At 38.5% G+C, this 11465-nt stretch overlaps 1 non-coding gene across 1 annotated transcript; it reads right to left on the minus strand.

The window, feature by feature from the left end:
* Window positions 1-1246: 1246 nt before the first annotated feature.
* Window positions 1247-1365, minus strand: LOC148024946 (5S ribosomal RNA). Its single transcript, XR_015693461.1, has one exon. It is a non-coding gene; the product is annotated as a 5S ribosomal RNA (ribosomal RNA).
* Window positions 1366-11465: the final 10100 nt, after the last annotated feature.

Genomic DNA, 11465 nt, shown 5'->3' on the forward strand with positions numbered 1-11465 from the left:
CTAGCCACCCATGCTCTAATATGCAAGAAGGCCCGATGCAAAAGCTGGTTTGATAAACAAGCACAGCGAGACTTTCAACAAGGCAACTTAGTGTTGCTATACTCAATCAAGGGAAATAAACAAAAGCTGAAGTTTAGGGGGTCAAGACCTTTCAAAGTTCAGGCCATCAGCTGAATTGGCAACGTGGAACTCGAAACCTTGGAAAGTGAGGGCATAGACTTCTTCAATGGCACCTACATAAAGAAGTACTACCCTCCCACGCACCCACTGCATGAGCCCCCAATGCTAGAGTCTCTTGTCAATGTACGAGTAGCCACCATCACTAACATGGACGATGAGGATCAAGACGTTGTAGAGCCAGCCTACCTAAGCATAACGGTCACTGCCAAGCACATATGCACCCTCAATGCATTAGTCGATGAGGGAGCTGACTTTAATGTCTTAACTCATGATCATTGGACCCAAATTTGCAAACCTCAATTACATCCCACCAATGCTAAACTCAACTTGCGTATGGGGGGGCCAATCATATGCACTCTTGGAAAAGTGCAAGGCTACAATTTCTATCGAGTTTGAAAGCATACCAATAATCTTCTATGTGTTTCCCAACACTAAAGATGCAAGCACGGAGTCATTGTTAGGATACGAACCTTTAAGAAACAAGCTCATTGCAATATCGACTATGAGTCGTAGCGTATCCACCTAGCCATGGGCAACGTCCGTATAGTTATAGCTAGCACAGGCTGCTGCTGCGTGGCTCCTTCTGAGTCTACAAAGCCACCGATGGAGAAACCTGCCACCAAGTCTAAGGAGGGGGTCGTGTACCGAGACGGCAAATAATCTGCTCTAACAGGAAACTTGCAGTCTCTTTTGCATTGTCTAGCCTCCTCGCCCGTGCTTTTGACCATTTTGTAAAATAATCAGTGGTGGCTACTATAATGTACCTCTTCTGGGTAGTAGACAACGGGGTGATAGGACCCACGAAATCAATGCCCCACTTCTCAAATGGAAGGATAGCCATGATGGGTGTAAGTGGGCATTTCCTATTCTCTCTACTATCATGCCTTTGACAGGTGTCACATCTCTTAGGAGAGAGGGATGTGTGTATATGCCATGTTGTGGTGGAGTGGAGGTTGGGTGTAGGGGTTGTGCCATGGTTTTTGGGAGAGCCACGATGTCAGTGTTGGAGAGTCAAGACGTGATCCGAGGGGATTTCCATGCCACGGTCTCGAAACAAGCATGCAAAAGGGTGCAGCACCAGGACTTCCCGGGAGGTCACCCATCCCAGTACTGTTCTGGCCCAAGCGCGCTTAACTGCAGAGTTCTGATGGGATCCGGTGTATTAGCGCTGGTATGACCGCACCACGAACACAGAGGAATTCCAAAGAGCTCTTGTATACTCGGAAAGTGGCACGAGAGAGCTCAAGAGCGAGGCATGGCGGCATGCCATGCCGCTCATGCCACGGAGGACGCGACTAAACGCGAACCCTAAACCCCGCGCACATGGAGGCGACGCACAAAAGATTGAATGCCGCCGTCGCGTGCCATTTCTAACACGAAGGGCAAGCATCCACGTGAAGAGCACCCCGTGCACACATAGGCGACGACGTAGAAAAGATCGAGCCGCAGAATACGTGCCACGGAGGACACGTGCCCACGACATGGTCTTCGTCCATCTCCATCCAAAGAAGAGTTCTTTGCCTTTAGGAGAATTTAAGAAGCTAAGTCCAATATATTGTGGACCCTATAAGGTTCTCATGTGCTTAGGACCAAGCGCTTACAAGATACAACTCCCTGTGAATATAAAAATTCACAATGTATTTCACGTTAGCTTATTGAAAGCATATGTAGCTAACCCTAACCATATCCTTGATTATCAACAAGTTGTAATACTTAACCAAGGAGTCCTTGAGCTACAAACCGATAGAGTAATTGATGTAAGGGAGAGAAATTTGAGGAGTAGAACTCTTAGAAAATACCTTGTCCACAAGTGGAAGGATTATCCTTAAGAAGATGCGACATGGATAGATGAGAATGTTCTTTATCAACAATAACCAACTGTTTCTCTCGAGATGAGGACATCTTGATTTCTCTAAGGGAGAAGGATGTAATACTTCCACGCAATTAAAAGTTAGTTGGTTAGTTCAAAAGTTAGTTAGCCAATTAGTAAGTTAGTAGGGTTACTAACTAAAGACTAAACTAAAGTAAAAATTAACTAACATTAATAACTAACTAGCTAACATTTTTTTTTAAATGAGGATCGTAACCTGATATTTTTTCTGGATTGACAAGGACTGTAGCCACCCATCACAAAAGTTACCACATGAACGAGAGTTATGAGTCATATTAGTCATTAGTGTTAGTTTGTATAGAATGGATGGTCCAAAAATACTAGATTTTTGGACAAAACTAGCATATTTGTGATATTTTGGATATTATTTATTGTAAATGTCCTAAAAAGCTATGGAAACTTTTAGGACAAGGTGTCATTTAAAAAAAGCAAGTGGCTTTTTAAGCCAGTTTTGGAGATTTAATGGAAAAAAAGGATTGGTGAAATCGCATGCGTCGCAATTGCAGTTTACAGGAAGCAAATAGCACTCCGAACAAGGAGAAGAAGAAGAACTAATCTAGAAGATTTCTGTGCATGCGTCTTAGGATCTTACCCCCCTTTTCGAGCCAACGGAAGCTTCAGATTGCAGATTTTTCCAAGATCCCCTCCATAAAGAGCTCTTCTTCTTAGCCATAACCCTTCTTCTCTAATTTAGCCATAAATACAAGGCATATGGAACAGTTTAGAGAAGCACAAGGAGACCCCGAGAGGCTGCGAGAGGAAGATAGAATGATACCCCTCCAAGAGGTTGCGAGACAAAGCTAGAGAGAGAGAGAGAGAGAGAGAGAGAGAGAGAGAGTGTGTGTGTGTGTGTGTGTGTGTGTGTGTGTGTGTGTGTGTGTGTGTGAGGAGTTATCCCGAGAGGCTGTGAGGGAGAGAGTTAGCTCAACCCCCCCCTCTGTCTTGGTCTTCAACTAAGCCATCTTCTCATAATATGGACTCTCCTTTTTGCCCCTTAAGGGGTTTCTCTCACCTCTCTCTAAAAAGAGATTCCAAAATAATATTATAGTAAGAGATCTTCTACAATCAAGCTATTATTTCAATTTGTATTTTCAATAGATTTCGCCTATTATTTTATTCCCAAACTGTAGGATAAGGTCACTTTTTCTCAAAATCCTCATAACTAAAAAAATACAATTCTATTTTCTCTAAAAACGGAGCCAATCATTAATATATGACTCTTTAATGCCCTCGTGACTTTTCAACATGAAAATGTATTAGAATCATTCTCAGTCTTGCTTTTTAAAAGGACAGAAGTTAAAAAATGATATAAAATGACATACACATCATATTCTAAGTTTTTTTTTACCCAGAGACACCTTTTTGACTCGAGAGTTTCCTTGTAAATTTTTATCTTTTTTGGACAAGTATATGTCTATTCTTGGGCATTTTTTCATTCCCTCTCAAAGCTCTAGTTTTGTCCAAAATTTTGTGTACTCTTCTCCTTCCCTCTAGAATATGATTTCTTGCATATGAATTCTTCTGAAGCAACACTCAATACTATCTACAACACTCTCTACCCTCTGCTACAAGCAATCTCAAGAGTGATTTTGATAGCATTTGTTGAAATCAAATAATCTCTATCTACAACACTCTCTACCCTGCTACAAGCAATCTCCCTCTTCAGTACTATGCTATAAGATATCTTCCTCTTCAACACTCTATATTACAAGCAATCAAGTGATAATGGAGGTATCTTTATTTTTTTAATCTCTATGATGTTATTATTCTTCATAGTTGTTGTTTAATTCTTAAGTGTCAATTCATATATATATATATATAGAGAGAGAGAGAGAGAGAGAGAGGGAGGGAGAGGGAGAGGGAGAGAGGAAGAAGGGGGAAGAAAGAGGAAGGAGTGTGTGAGATGAACTAAGAAAATAAGTGATAGAGTGACACAGAGTAAATTAAGGTAGAAGATAAGATGATGTTATTGTTCTCCACTAACCAAGCTTTTGTATAAATGTGTTTAAATATCTTTGATCAATTCTTCTTGAGGGGGGAGAGAGAGAGAGAGAGAGAGAGAGAGAGAGAATATTTTGGATAGAACAAAAGATAAGATTAGATGCCGATGAGAGGTAGATTAAAAGCTAAGATTACAGGTAGATTAGGGGTTGATTAGGGTCTATCATGGCTGAAGTCAAGAGAAAGAGACAAGATCGAATTGGGTAAAAAAAACACATATATAGTGAATCAAAGAGGTGTAATTGTGTGATTTGAATGTTAATCCAAGTTAAAATTGGCATATATTTTTCTTTATAGGATGCAAGTGCAGGACGTACCAAGAGAAAGAGAGATATTCACTTTCAATTAGAGGATGAATATGCACCAATGTTCAAAAGGACTGTAGAAAGGGATGATGCAATAAGATACAAGATGCAACAAGAAAGAAATGCATGGAAAAAAAATGTGGACCTTTGAGTTGATGGGTGCATTTATCCATCCAATCCAGTCACTCAAAGGCCACCACAATTTGCAGGGCTTACATCATTTGTAAAGTTTGGTTGTGAAGGCAATGAAGGATTGTATGGATACACATGCAGACTTGTCACGCAAGGATTAGCAGGGGTTCATCAAGCCTTGACAAATATACAGACAAGATTACAAGGGAATATGCATTCTTTGATGGAAAATGATAGATTATTGGCTGAGAAGGATAGGGAGAACCAGAGCTTACAACAAGCAATGTTTGTCATTGAAGATGCTATGCATGCTACACACGTGCAGAATATGGAGTTATAGTCTAAAGTTATGGACTTAGAGAATAAGAATCGAAACATAAAGAGGAAGCTCACAAAAAATTTGGAGATTGGGCCCACTTTAAAAACCAAAGAAGCACGTTGGTGCATCCTATTAGTTAAACCAATTCACCAATTAACCAAAGGACGTGGACAATATCATAGGCAGATATATGCTCAATCTGCTACAATGAGAAATATGTTTCCTCATGCAGAGAATGATACTACTACCAAAGTCCTAAGCAAGGATATGGTCAAAAATGCATTGGAAAATCGTAAATTCAAAGACATTGTAGATAGTGTGGCAAGTGAACATCTTAGGGATGTGAGCAACTTGTTTACTGCTACTTATACTCATGGATTATGTGACAAGGTGGGAATAGTTATGAGTCATATAGTATGCTCTATGAATAATTGGATACAGGATTTAAGCAAGTCTTCAAAAGTAAGCGAGTAATGCCTCTACCAAAACCATTTCACATAAAGAAGGTTCGAAAAAAACTAAATGAGAAAGATTTAGAACTAATTGGTAAGCCAATGCATCTGGAAAATACACACATATTGAGGTATGGTTCCAAAGAAGTTGCATTTGTATTGAATGCATCCAACAACTTTGTATTGGATGTATGTAGGGTTCAGCTATGGTCAAGTTCTATAATATGTCTATGGGAGAATGTAGAGGCAGTCCTCAAACTTGATGAGAGCGAGATTATTAAGGGGCAAAAACTTGAACATGTGAGTATAAAACTTATGAATCGAGCGTTGGATCCCAACATCGATGAAAACAATCATTTATACTTCGGTGTACAATCACAGAATGAAATATGGTGGCTTATAGCATTTGAAGTACCAAAGGAGGACCATGAAATACTTAAAGTTTTTTTAACCTCACTAATATACCCAGTGTTATTCAACGGTAAAATAATGGAGCAATTTTACACATCGAGGGGTTTGGGGACTATTGAGTTGAATGGCATCTTGCAAGTGATTTAAAAATATTAAAGTATATGTTTGGTTTATCAAATGCAGTGAATGCAAAATTTTCATGCATATACTGCATGCAAACTAGGAAGAAAGGAAAATATGGAAAGAAAGAATGGCTTGCCAAGGCAAGACAACAAGGTGCTCCAACACATGATCAAAAAGTCATGAGAAATGAAATTCTAGTTCCAATGGATCCAAATTGGTGCCCTATTTTGGAAATACCACTAACAAGGGTTCACTTTTGCACATTGCATTGTTTGGTTAGAATAATTGAGAAGCTAGTATATGAATATATATGCTTTGCATACAAGATGCAGCTTGTGTCAGAAGCTGATGCTACATGCAAGAAGGTAGAACAAGTCCTCTCTGAAGTTGGATTGCACGAGGGCCAAGTAGAAATAAAAAAGGACGAGAAAAAATCGGGAAAGAGTGAAAATATCCCTTGTAAACCATGCTTTGGCGGACCCAATGCTAGGAAGTTTATATCTCCACCTCGAGAGGAGGAAGGCAATATACTTGCAAAACAACCAGAGAAGTATGAAACATGGAAAAAGTTGCACCTTGTTATTTCAAATTGGAGCAATGGGGGACGAACGAGGATTGCAAAGGCAGAAGTGTGGAAACACCTAGATAGATTAGCAGCTTTCTTACAAAAGTTGAGGTTTAGGGATGGTGATACCAATACATTTAAAGAGATAGTTGCTAAATTTGATAAGTCCATAGTGGAGGCATAGACTACAAACAATATAACACACTACATGGTCAGTATTGTCACCATTGCAAAAAAAAATCATCATTTTAAATTAGTTTGTGTTTCTAATCTCTCTTCTTGTGCAACATATACTTGAAGCACATGGTCCATACTTTGCAGATCAAGTTTGGTAGTATGGTCAACTCAAGACATAGAACGATCTCATTGGCAAGCTCACTGTGCTTTCAAAAGGCAACTTATCATGGAGGTGGCATCAATGATTCCAATTCTATGAGGCAATTATTACAATGGTGGTATAGGAGATTAGAGATATGATACGAGGAAAAAGAAAAGAAGTCTAAAACCTCTCAAGCAAAATTTATAAGTAGGGCAATATATGAAGCGAGAAAAGGAAGATATGAAAACAGCACAGGTAGACAACGCTACGTAGAATGGTTGGCAACCCAAGAGAGAGATGGCAAGAAATGGAGACCTAGATAAAGATAATACTTTTGATGCATTTAGAGTCCACAAGAGAGAATAGGTACCCATGATATGACACATCAATACTCCTATCTTTAACATGAGATGTCTTGCAAATTTTGTTTAAAATTTCAAAGGTTTGTCACTATGCTTTTCAAAGTCGATTTCTAAATATGTTTTTAAATTATGAAAAGTCAATTTCAAAATCTTAAGACAAATATATGAAAATTCCAAACGTTGGAACATTCACTGGCCTAGACAGAGAGGGGCATGAGGGGAGTGGTAGGAGACAAAGAGAGGCAGGGATGGGGTGGAGAAATGAAATGAAGTGATAATTTCAAAGTTCATTTACATCACAATAAGTTTAAAAGTTTTGTACTTAAGTCAAGTCTCTCCTTTCATTTTTTTCCCATTACTCTTCACTCTAAACTCCATCTTTCTATCCTTCATCATCACAACCATGGCATGTTCCAAGCTTCCTATCAAGAAGGCACCTACAAGAGCAAGAGCTCAACACTCTTCCAAATCTAGTGAGCATACTGTGAGTGACAAAGGTCCCTTGTGGCCGACAATGGTGGCCCTACTGTAACTAATAATGGTGGTGCTACTGTGTCCAACAATGGTGGCCCTAGTGTGGTCAATAATTATGGTTCGCCATTGTTCAAAAATGGTGGTCCACATGCTCCAATTTCTCCACCTCCCACTACTACTCCAGCTGGTAATACACGCCCTCCAATATATAAGAAGCAAAGATGGAGACTAGGCACAGCTGCGCTACATGAGATAAGGAAATTCTAGAAGAGCGCCAACTTGATTATTTCTAAGGCACCATTCTCTAGGTTGGTGAGAGAAATACTGCAATATCTACAGTTAGGGCATCATCACAAGTTCTTTTCAAGGAACCGAGCAAGGAATGTGGGGCAATGGTCAAGCCAACCCTTGCTTGCTCTCCAAGAAGCAGCTAAAAGCTACTTGATTGATCTAATGGGTAACTGTCAACTTTTAGTTTTAGCCATTCATGGCCGACATATCACTATCAAGCCCACAGATATTGTTCTTGTTTGTAGGATCCGCAACAACAAGGATGCATTTACTCTTAATGTCAATAATATGCTTTGAGAAGCTACCTTGTAATTGGATCTATGTATTTAGCTTAGGTTTGGTTGTAGATTGTAAGGAGCTTAGCTTTGGGTTATCTGTCCAGTAGACCTTCAAGTATTTGATAACTGTGGCCTGCAAAATGGAGCTAAATTTCACAAGTTGTACTTGGTGCGATGCACTATCTACCATATATTTCATGGTTTCGTAATGCCAAATCTGATATTTGATATTCTATTTTGCCATGATTTGCATTGTATGTATTTCCAAGTTTCTAATTTTGAAAGTAGTTTTGTTGAGGATCAATTCAATGTGCAATCACGCACACATCAGTGATCAGTTGTACATGGACTGATGCATTATATCTTTATTGTATTTAGCGGTTTGGCAACACTATATCGGATATGTGATATTCTATTTGACCCATGACTCTTTTTTTGGAATTTTTAAGTTTCCAATATTTCATGTAGTTTGGTTGACAACACATTTAATATGCAGTTGCGCACACTCGATGGTGGTGAGTTTTTCTGTTATCAATGAAGTATAATCTCGTTAATGCATTTTCAAAAAATGATTGAACCATAAATTTTATAAATCGAAATCCAATGAAACTTCACCCACATGCCGCGGCATCATAAAAACTCATGGATATTAAAAATTTGGCCCCATCAGAAGCCTCTGATCGAGCCACCTCATTAACATGTGCTGGGGCATCTTGTATATCAAAATCTATAAAATCATCAAGTGTATCGTGCACCATGATACAATATAGCTCTTCTTCTCTTAGCTCCAAAATTTCTAGTACATCATGCATGAGTAGATATTCCATCCCCTTGATGATGATAGCATGGAGAGAAGCAAGGGGTGGCTCATTGTTTGTCGGTGTCTCATCAAGCCAAGGAGGTGGGTGCACAATGGCTAAGCTTTGTGTTGCCTCTACACTTGGATCGAGTGTGATCTCCTCAGGCTCCCTCTCAAAATACTCTAGCTGTGGGGCCAAGAGGATGCATCGATGTCTTCATCACTATTCTCTTGCACCTCAGTGCACAAAACATATATGGCAAATGCTGCATCACACTCGATGAGAACCATCATGGCGTGGTCCTGGGATGAGGTGGGCACTGCTCTGGCACAAAGATGCTACCCCACATGCATGAGGGCTCAATTTATCACATTTGCATGGCTCGATCCAGTATGTAAACTATATAAGAAATCTATGGGGACCCATCTGAGAGCAGAGTCCTAAATAGAGCAAGTGAGAGGGTTTGCCGCATCACAAAACGATGCCACTATACTAGAGCTAGGGTCTACAGCGGAAAGCGAGCTCTCTAGACTCACGGTCATGCAAAACCTAGGGTATATATGGTCTCCTATGTGCAGTGAAGGTGGGAGTGGTAGCCATGGTACACAAAGAGAGAAGGAAGGAGAGCACAAGTGTAGGGAAGTAGAGAATGAAAGTAAAAATGAGTATGGAGTTATAGCTTTTATGTATCTAGGGTTTTAAATAAAGGCTTTTTTTAAACCCTAAAGTTTCAAATTAAAACTCTTAACTTAGTTTCTTTATTTCAATACTTTAAAGTCACCGTTAAAATTACTCATATAGACAAACGCTTCGTTCTACATTATTATATCCTCGAATATACTTGGATCTCTAAGTATATTCAAGTCCAACTAGAGAAAATCTAGAAATTTTTTAAGAAAATAAATCTAAAAGACCTTCAAAATCCCTTATATTCAATTTAATGTTTAAATTTAAGAAATGAGTAGAAGAGATGAGCTACAATATATCATGCAAAGACAATATTGCATAGATTATAGAACTCCAGCTTGTAATTTAATTATGATTTTAACCAATACAATTGACTAATTATAGTATGTATTATCACACGCTTGGATCATAGTAAATTAAGATTATCTAAATTGAAAGTTCTCAAAAGTTTTTTAAAAAATTATATTCATTCTTTATTGAAAAAAATTTACAAGGATTCCACTATCTCAAGGATATGTGGAGAAGCACATTGTTTACATGTCATGGATTGCTCACTATGAATCCTAATTTTTTTATTATCTAACTTGAAATAAAAGTTGCAGAGGGGCTCATTGGGATTTCTTGTCTCAGAAAAGAAATGGACCAATGGCTCTCTACGCTGACCACAAAAGGATTATGACCATTCCACAATGTAACCACATCTATGAGAGCTGTATGTATCTCATCTCGGTATCTTGATCCACGCCGATCCACTCCCCTTGCAAAAGTCGCCATCTTCTATATCGAAAGCAAACGCACAGAGTTTGTCTAGCGATGAAATACCTATAATAATAATAATAATAATAATAAGTAAATGCGACTAACACAACAATTCATCTAAGCAAGACCTATGTCAATTAAATCAAGGCATTCAAAGTAGTAAAAAAGATTTACCTGAATGTGAGATCAAATTGGTTGGCCATGCACTCAATTGTCTCATCAAAATGTGTTCTTTTGACTTGCCAAGACTCACCCAATAGCTAACTTATCCATTCCTTGTATGGACACTTGCATTGATAAGTAATCTTTGTTTTCTTCCGAACATCACATGAACCAAATAAATGTGCAAACAATGAGAATGGAATAAACCAACTAAGACGCACATCTTTGGAGCCTATGGTGGGTTTCATAGTACTATTGATGTCAGATTTTATATTGGACTTACATGCTCCTGACAACTCCAAGTTACCAATCAACCATTCACCACTAGATAGTGGCGGTAATGGGACATGCTACAATCTCTAGCTTTCTACTACATACAATGAATTATAAAAAAAGATATTTTGAGTTGCAAGTTGAATTGTAGAGTTATTATCATAAATCAAAGAACCTATGTCTTCATGCCAAACATGTATATTGCCGCTCAAACATTCCACATTCTGCCATTCATGCAAAGTTGATGGATATAGAGTTATCAGTAAAACAAGATTGAATTAGAACACTGCAAGGATTTTTAAAAACAACTCTGATGCAAAATAATAAACAATGATAAAATTTAAAAACTTACTATTTTGTTTATAATTTGCAACGTAGTTCTTGTCGTGTACAGAGATTTGTTTGTGCATATAAACATGTTGGATCAACACTTCTATTACTATACTTGTTCCATTAAACACTTTTCTGAACTCTAAAATTCTACCTTTCCAATGTTTGCTAGGGTTTTCAAGATCCTTACGCTTGACCTTGAAACTCCCTCGAGTACTTGGGTGCATCAAAATCCAATCCAACTTATAGTACTTATCACAAATCTAATTACCGCCACTATCTTTCCTATTGAAGACCTCCACTGCAAGTATGTTATTGATGTTTTTCCTCCGTGAAGACATCTATAATAGC

This window comes from Lygodium microphyllum, chromosome 15, assembly GCF_053477565.2.
Source record: "Lygodium microphyllum isolate KBCC chromosome 15, Lygodium_microphyllum_v1.1.10, whole genome shotgun sequence".
NCBI classification, from domain to species: Eukaryota; Viridiplantae; Streptophyta; class Polypodiopsida; order Schizaeales; family Lygodiaceae; genus Lygodium; species Lygodium microphyllum.